The following is an 8,380-nucleotide window of genomic DNA, read 5'->3' as shown; positions in this document are numbered from 1 at the left end:
GTTATTTGCTGTTAGAATTGGTCTTCCCAGCTAATAACAGTAAATATCTGGCACAGATGCTATTGGTCCTTAAAGTCCTGTGATTTTAGGAAGTAGTTTGGATTTAGTTCAATTTATTCAGAAATCAAACATGTTTAATTAGCTTCACTACTTTGGCAGAGTAAGGATATGCTGGTTTAGTGTCTTAATAAAATATACATAATGTATAGCTAAATCATAGTCTTAAATCAAATACCTAGAATACTATATTATTTAAACCAATATCTATTTTAACAAAATGTTTTTTTTTTTTTTTTGAGACGGAGTCTCGCTGTGTCTCCCAGGCTGGAGTGCAGTGGCGTGATCTCGGCTCACTGCAAGCTCCGCCTCCCGGGTTCACGGCATTCTCCCGCCTCAGCCTCCCAAGTAGCTGAGACTACAGGCGCCCGCCACCACGCCCGGCTAGTTTTTTGTATTTTTAGTAGAGACGGGGTTTCACTATGTTAGCCAGGATAGTCTCGATCTCCTGACCTCGTGATCCACCCGCCTCGGCCTCCCAAAGTGCTGGGATTACAGGCTTGAGCCACCGCGCCCGGCCACAAAATGTTTATAACTAAAAACAGCTGATGAAACTAAATCCAAAGGTATGACAAAGAGGACTCAGCTCTGTGTTGCTTAGAGAACTTTTAAAAGGCATGTGCCCATAAAGTCATTCAAGGAGAGGGAAGGAGGCCCCCTTCGCCTCCTCCTTACTATAGAATTCCTGTTGGGGCTGGGCCAGAAATGAGCACTTCTAAATATTTCAGAGAAATCCAAAGTGTTAAAAAGTATTTTATGCAAAAGAACGTCTTTCTGCATCAGTGAATAGTAATGCTCATCAGAATTTTCTAATAACACAAAAACAAAGCCAAGATACATTTGATCAGATGTCAAAGTAATGGGAGGTGGACTATTATGTCAACCTTAGTCAGAGCTCCTGCTGGCTTCTTCCTATACACTGTTCACCAATTTGAGTAGTGGACTTTGTGAGAGAATAATGTTTGATGGCCAGGACCTCTCTTGGGCATTTCTTCCTAAGTGGAATACACAACAGATAAGGGAGTAGGGGAGGTAATACAGGGAAGCTACTCTTTCCAGCTCAGAAGGAGTTGATGAAGCCCATATATGCATTCAAGAAGCCCATGGGATCCTCTAGCTGTGGATAGTGGCTAATGCGGTCATTCAGAATCGACACTGTGGACCGCGGCAGCATTTTCCTGTACAGCTCCAAAAACTCTGGATAGGGATTTACAGGATCCAATGGCCCATAGATAAAATGAATGGGAATAGTTACGGAGGCAAGAGCTCCCACCCAGCGCCTTCTGAACTTCTTCCGCTGATTGATGTACTGTAAGAGACTGTCAATGACTAAGTTCCCGTCATTGTTGCAGATCCCCGCCCACATGTCCCACAGCTCACTCTCAGAGGGCCGAGTATACGGCCCAAAGACTGGGGTGAGACCTCGAGAGAACACGAAGTTCATCAGTCGTGTGAGGATGGGTGACAGCACACCTCCGTCTTTGAATAGCTTTTGGAGAAGGAGTGGATGGTGAGTCTCAGGAAAGATACCTCCATTTGACAGACAGAGACTCTTTATGGTAAGCCCACCAGATCGATTCTGCTTGTACCTGTAGAGAAGCTCCTGAGCAACCGTATCTCCATAGTCATGAGAAAGAAGGTTGATCCTGCGGTTCTGGAGCCCCAGATGCTGCAAAAGTGCTTCCACGATGCTGGCCTGCTCAAACATGGAATAGTGATGTGGTCTCGGTTTGTCACTGAAGCCAAAGCCTAAGAAATCAAGGGCAATCACCCAATGAAACCTCAAGGTCAGACCTTCCCAAATCTTGTACCAATCATAGCTGGATGTTGGAAAACCGTGTAAAAGCACAACTATCTCTGGACTTCCAACCACACCCACAGAGTCTTGGTAGAAGATACGCAGTCCCTTGTAAGTGAAAAACTTGCCTGAAGACTTCCATGAGTGAAGGGCAGGGGAGAGCTGAGGGGGTGGGATGTGCAGGTACACAGCAAGCAGGGGCACGGGCAACAGCCCCACCTGGACCCACCACTCCCTCATCCTGCCCCCCAGGACTGGTGTGGCCCACGCACACGAGCCACACCCACCAAGGAGTGCTAGTCCCACTCCTGAAGCGGGCTGCGAGGGTGTATGGGGAGATCACTCCTTCCCTGCCCGCCTCTTACCTGACTCAGGTAAGACCTGGGCTACAGGACTCCATGTTTGGGAGAACCCGTTGCCTGCATTTTCTCAAGAAGGATTCTAAAGAGCTTCAATTTGCTGGGAAGCTTTCTCCTCAGGTGGACTAGTAAGGGCAGAGTCTTGCAGTTCTTTCATCTATTTATAGCTCAGAGAAGCTACCGGGATGCAGATGTGTGTGATTCCAAAGCAGAAATCACTCAAATTCATGAAGATTCTCCCTCTGCCCTTATAATGGAGGCACATCGTTAAAAGCACTTTGTTGAAGCTATGCTAAAGTGTTGGACATTTCAGTGGATAAACAAAACAATATAAACAGTCAAGATGGTTTTCTAGTTACGGGACTCGGAATACTCTACTTGAAGTTAGCAGGGTTTAGGTATACGTGGATGTTGTGACTTCCTTCCTCCTCCCTCACTTCCTTCCTCATTTTCTCTGTCTGTATCTCTGTAATAAGGCCATGCATGTTACTGAGAAATATAGTAGATTTAGAGACAGGCGTGGGTTCCCATCCAAGGTCCAACACTCAGAATTGAGAGACCCTATACACATTATGTGAGTGTTCTAGCTCTTAGTAATTGAAGGATAACAACAAAGTAGAGAAAAATTGTATAAGATTATATATAAATGGATTAAATTATATATAAATTGTATAAGATATATAAATGGATGGATGGATGGCTAGATCGATGGATAAATGGATGGATGGATAAATGGATGGATGGATGGATGGATAGACGGATGAATGAATAAATAGACGGATGAATGAATAGGTAGCTTGATGGACAGTTGGATGGATAAATGGATAAATGGATGGATGAATGGATAGATGATATACAGATATGTAGATGGATAAATGGACGGATGGATGGATGGATAGATAGATGATACATAGATGAATAGAATCTGCAGGACAGTGCATAATAGGTCAAAGACTTTTTTCATTGTTTTTTGTTTTTTTTCTTTTTTAGTGATGAAGTCTCACTCTGTCACCCAAGCTGGAGTGCACTGGTGTGATCATAGCTCATTGCAGCCTGGAACTCTTGGGCTCAAGCAGGTATTTGTCATCATGCTTAGATTTTTTAAAAAAAAATTTTGTAGAGATAGGGTCTTGCCGTGCTGCCCAGGCTGGTCTCAAACTTCTGGCCTCCAGTGATCCTCACGCTTTGGTCTCTCAAAGTGCTAGGATTACAGACATGGCCACTATTCTTTATTCAGTAAAAGTCTGTTTCACTGAGCACATTCTTTGGCCATCCCACTTGTAAATGCTAAGGATATAACACTGACTAAAACCGACAAACCCCTGCAGTTGTAGAACTGATATTCTAGTGAAGGAGCCAAACATGAATCATAGTATATAGAAGGCAACACCCACCATAGAAGGAAGTAAGGCAGGGAAGTAGGGCAAGAAATGTGACTGGGGTAGAGGTGTTTCAGATTTTAAATGGGTCATCAGGGAAGAACCTATGCAGAGGATGGCATTTGAATAGAGACCTTGAGTGGTGCTGGAGGCTGCAGCAGAGGTCCAGGGAAGAAGTATCACTATTGAAGTAGGCCCTGCCAGAGGCCTACTGCAATACACTGCAATAATTTCCATGTAAAGAGAAGCTGTTCTGCCTTCTTGTGAATGGGATGAAGTTACAAAGCAGGTGCAGTTCTTTATGCCAATCTTTTTCCCACTTATCTTCCTCAGATGTTGGAGCACAGGGGATGAGTTGACCAGTTACCCAGCTGCTGTGCTCAGAAATCTACCAATCACCATGTTTCCATGGAGGCCAAGCTTTCCCGACTGCTCCCAGGCAGTGATTGAGCATGGCAGGATTCTCAGGCAAGCCCACTCCTGGGAAATGCACCACTCCTGTCATGGGCTCCCCATTAGCTTTGCAGAAACTTCTGCAGAACCTCGTGTGAAGTCTTGCCCTGCACTGTGTTCCCATCTTTCCCTTCTCCACTGGTGCTAGACTTGCACTGAGGTCTGATGACTCTCCTGGACTTTGCTGGCTCCCTTCCCATTTTCTCTTGCAGAATTTTCCCTAATAAATTACTTACACTCTTATTAGAGTTTTCTCAAATAAATCCAGACTTAGCATCTGCTTAGAATACCAGGACTGACACAGGCACCACTGAGGAACTGTAGGTGCCCAGCTAATGGCCAGCACTAACTGTTGGACCTTTAAGTAAGGCCAGCTTGGACCTTCTTGTGCAATTGATATGCCCATAAATTACAGTCATGTGAGATATTGAAGCTCTTGTGAACTATTGGTAGGAAGGTAACACGGTACGGCCATTGTGGAAAACAGTGTGGTGGTTCCTCGAAACATTAGAAGTACAATTGGCCAGGCATGGTGGCTCATGCCTGTAATCCCAGCATTTTGAGAGGCTGAGGCGGGCAGATCACCTGAGGTCAGGAGTTCAAGACCAGCCTGGCCAACATGGTGAAACCCTGTCTCTACTAAAAAATACAAAAATTAGCTGGGCGTTGTGGCGGGTGCCTGTGATCCCAGCTACTCGGGAGGCTGAGGCAGGAGAATCACTTGAACCTGGGAGACGGAGGTTGCAGTGAGCCGAGATCACGCCACTGCACTCCAACCTGGGCCACAGAGAGAGACTCCATCAAAAAAAAAAAAAAAAAAAAGAATTACCATATGATGCAGCAATTCTACTTCTGGTTATATACTCAAAAGAATTGAAAGCAGGGACTCAGATCCTTGTGCAGCCACATTCAGAGTGGAATTATTTACAATGGCTAATACATGGAAACAACCCAAGTGTCCATTGCACATGAATGAATAAACACAATGTTCATTTAACACAATGAAATACCATTCGGCTTTAAAAATAAGGAAAATTCTGACACATGCTATATAACCTGGATGAAACTTAAGGACATCATGCTAAGTGAAATAAGCCAGCCCCTAAAAGGCAAATACTGTATAATTCCATTTATATGAGGTACTTAGAGTAGTCGCAATCATATAGACAGAGAGTTGATTGGCAATTTCCAGGGACAGGGGAGACAGGAAAATGGGGACTTCTTGTTTAATGTATATAAAATTTAAGTTTCTAAAGATGAAAAGAATTATGGAAGTGGGCGGTAATAAAGGTTGTACATTATAAGTGTATTTAATGCTACCAAAATGTACACTTAAGAACGGGTGAGTTAGTCTGTTTTGCCATGCTGTAAAGGAATACCTGAGGCTGGTAACTTACAAAGAAAAGAGGCTCACACCTGTAATCCCAGTGCTTTGGGAGACTGGGGCTGGAGGATTGCTTGAGCTCATGAGTTTGAGACCAGCCTGGCAACATGGTGAAACCCTGTCTTTTCAAAAAAGACAAATATTAGCCAAGTGTGGTGGTGCATGCCTGTAGTCCCAGCTACCTGGGAGGCTGAGGTGGGAGGATGGCTTGAACCTGGGAGTTTGAGGCTGCAGTGAGCTATAATCACACCACTGCAGCACTCTATCATGGGTGATAGAGCCAGGCCTTGTCTTCAAAAAAAAAAAAAAAAAAAAAAGGTTTATTTGGCTCAAGGTTCTACAGGTTGTACATGCAGATTTTACATGCATGACACTAGCATCTGCTAGGCTTCTGGTGAGGCCTCAGGAAACTTACTCATGGTAGAAGGTGAAAAGAGAACAGGCAGGCACATCACATGGAGAGAGACGGAGAGAGAGGGAGGAAGAGAGAGAGAAAGAGAGAGAGAGAAGGAGGTGCCAGCTCCTTGAAACACCCAGCTCTTGTGTGAACTAACAGAATGAGAACTCTCTCATCACCATGGGGAGGGCACCAAGTCATTCACAAAGGATCCACCCACATGACCCAAACACCTCCTGCCAGACCTCACTTCCAACAATGGAGATCACATTTCACCATGAAATTGGAGGAGACACACATCCAAATCCTATTAGATGGTAAATTTTATATTTTATTTTAGCACAATTTTAAAAAAGAAAAAATAATTATAGCCAGATGAAAGAGCCCAGGAAAAATCAGTAAAGTAAACTTGCACCCAATGCATAGAAGTGTAATTTTTTTAAAGCACTAATGTTTGGGTGGCTTGTTACATAGCAAAGGCTAGGGACACAACACCAGAGGAAGACTTAGAGGATCCAGGAAAAAAGGAATAAACTAGCAGCTGAGGCAGAAGTTGCAGTGAACTGAGAGTGCATTCCAGTCTGAGAGACAGAGGGAGACTCACTACAAAAATAATAATAATAATAATCGAATTCATGGTTCTGCAGGCTGGCTCAGGTATAAAGGGAAGATATGACCAACCCAGCACGTGCTGAGGATCGCTGCCTGGGTTCTGAGCTGAGCAAGCATTCCTGCGCCAGACTGTCTTTCCATAACCTTCTCCTGTCGACCTGATTGTTTAGTATAGTGTCATCCTATGCCTGCGTTCACACTTTGATTTAGGCCTCAGTATGTCCCACCATTGGATCCTGTTCCTGCCTCTAACTGGGCCATTTAATGTCCACCCATTCCTGCCTTACCAATGTATATTCAGACTTGGGCTTTTTAATTAAATATTCAGCTGGGCACAGTGGCTCACACCTGTAATCCCAACACTTCGGGAGGCCTAGGCAGGAGGATTGCCTGAGGCCAGGAGTTTAAGACCAGCTGGGGCAACATAGTAAGATCCCCAGGTCTACAAAAAATAAAAATACTAGCTGGGTGTGGTGGTGCATGCCTGTATTCACAGTTACGTGGGAGGGTGAGGCTGGAGGATGGCTTGAGCCCAGGAATTCCAGGCTGTAGTGAGCCAGCAGTGAGCCATGCAGCCTGGAACTCCTGGGCTCAAACCATCCTCCAGCCTCACTCAGCCTCCCAGGTAGCACTTGTACCACTGTGCACCAGCCTGGGCGACAGAGGAAGGCCCTGTCTCAAAAAATAAAATAAAATAAAATAAAATAAAATAAAATAAAATAAAATAAAATAAAAATATTAAGTGTTCACCCTCCTGCAACATCTTTTGCTGTTCCCTGCTGATCTCCTAAATCTGACCTGGCTCACCACCTCCTCATTCTGGTCCTAGGTTTCACCTTCTTACTCTACCCCTATCAGGTGCCCCAGCAAACCTGGCATCAAGAAATTGTCATCACAGCTGAACCTTGGGGCTGGAACCCAGCCTCGGTTCTCTTTCATTGTTTCCTCCCTCTTCTTCTTCTTTTTTTTTTTTTTTTCAGATGAGGTTTTTGCTCTGTTGCCCAGGCTGGAATGCAATGGCATTATCTCAGCTCACTGCAACCTCCCCACCTCCTGGGTTCAAGCAATTCTCATGCCTCAGCCTCCTAAGTAGCTGGGATCACAGGCACCTGCCACCACGTCCCCCTAATTTTTTTTGTATTTTCAGTAGAGACAAGGTTTCACCATGTTGGCCAGGCTGCGCTCGAACTCTTGACCTCAGTTGATCCACCCACCTCGGCCTCCCACAGTGCTAGGATTACAGACATGAGCCACTTTGCCCAGTCCTGAAGGCTGTCTTCTAAGGCCCTCCTGAATCCCCCACTGTTTGTCCCTGTGTTCTCACAGCTAACCTGCTTTCCAGCACATCAAGATGTCACTTACTGAGAATTTCAGCTTCTGCCAGTCAGTGCCAGGCAGCCTGATGCAGGCACCTCTCTCCGCCTGACCCTACAGAAGGGCAGCACTTCCGACGCCAGTGGCTGCTTCCTCCAAAGGGTTACTCAGGACTTTCCTGGCAAGGGCGGATGATTATGCCTGCCACAAAATTTATTGACTTGCGAATCCTTGATGGAGGACTTGCACCTGAAACTGTTGTCAAGTAGCAAGAATGCACTTGATTAATGGAGAGAGACATTTTTTATTTGAGAAAAAAAGTAAATCCCTTTTCTGCACTCCAGTAAATGAAAAAATCCATACTATTAAATAGGACTAAGAAAAACTAGCTCTTAGAGAACAAGCTGAGATTTTCCAAAAAAGGAGTGTAATGGTGCCTCCTGTCCTCTGTAGATGTGAATGATGAAAGGGACCATGTACGTTTCTTATTTACACGTACAGCAAATTTGACTTTTTCCATGTAATTTTGTATAAAAGATAATATAATAGATAACATAAAAAGATTTTTTTTTTTTTTTTGAGACGGAGTCTTGCTCTGTGCCCCAGGCTGGAGTGCAGTGGCACGAT

General features: G+C 44.6%; 1 pseudogene across 1 annotated transcript; it reads right to left on the bottom strand.

Moving 5' to 3' along the window:
- Positions 1-792: 792 nt before the first annotated feature.
- Positions 793-2,263, bottom strand: LOC114676894 (mesoderm-specific transcript homolog protein pseudogene; annotated as a pseudogene). Its single transcript, XR_003728075.2, has one exon. The product of XR_003728075.2 is annotated as a mesoderm-specific transcript homolog protein pseudogene (transcript).
- Positions 2,264-8,380: the final 6,117 nt, after the last annotated feature.

The sequence above is a fragment of the Macaca mulatta genome, chromosome 3 (assembly GCF_049350105.2).
Source record: "Macaca mulatta isolate MMU2019108-1 chromosome 3, T2T-MMU8v2.0, whole genome shotgun sequence".
Taxonomy (NCBI): Eukaryota; Metazoa; Chordata; class Mammalia; order Primates; family Cercopithecidae; genus Macaca; species Macaca mulatta.
Note: the sequence above shows the minus strand (reverse complement) of the source record. Positions and strands in the feature narration are given on the sequence as shown.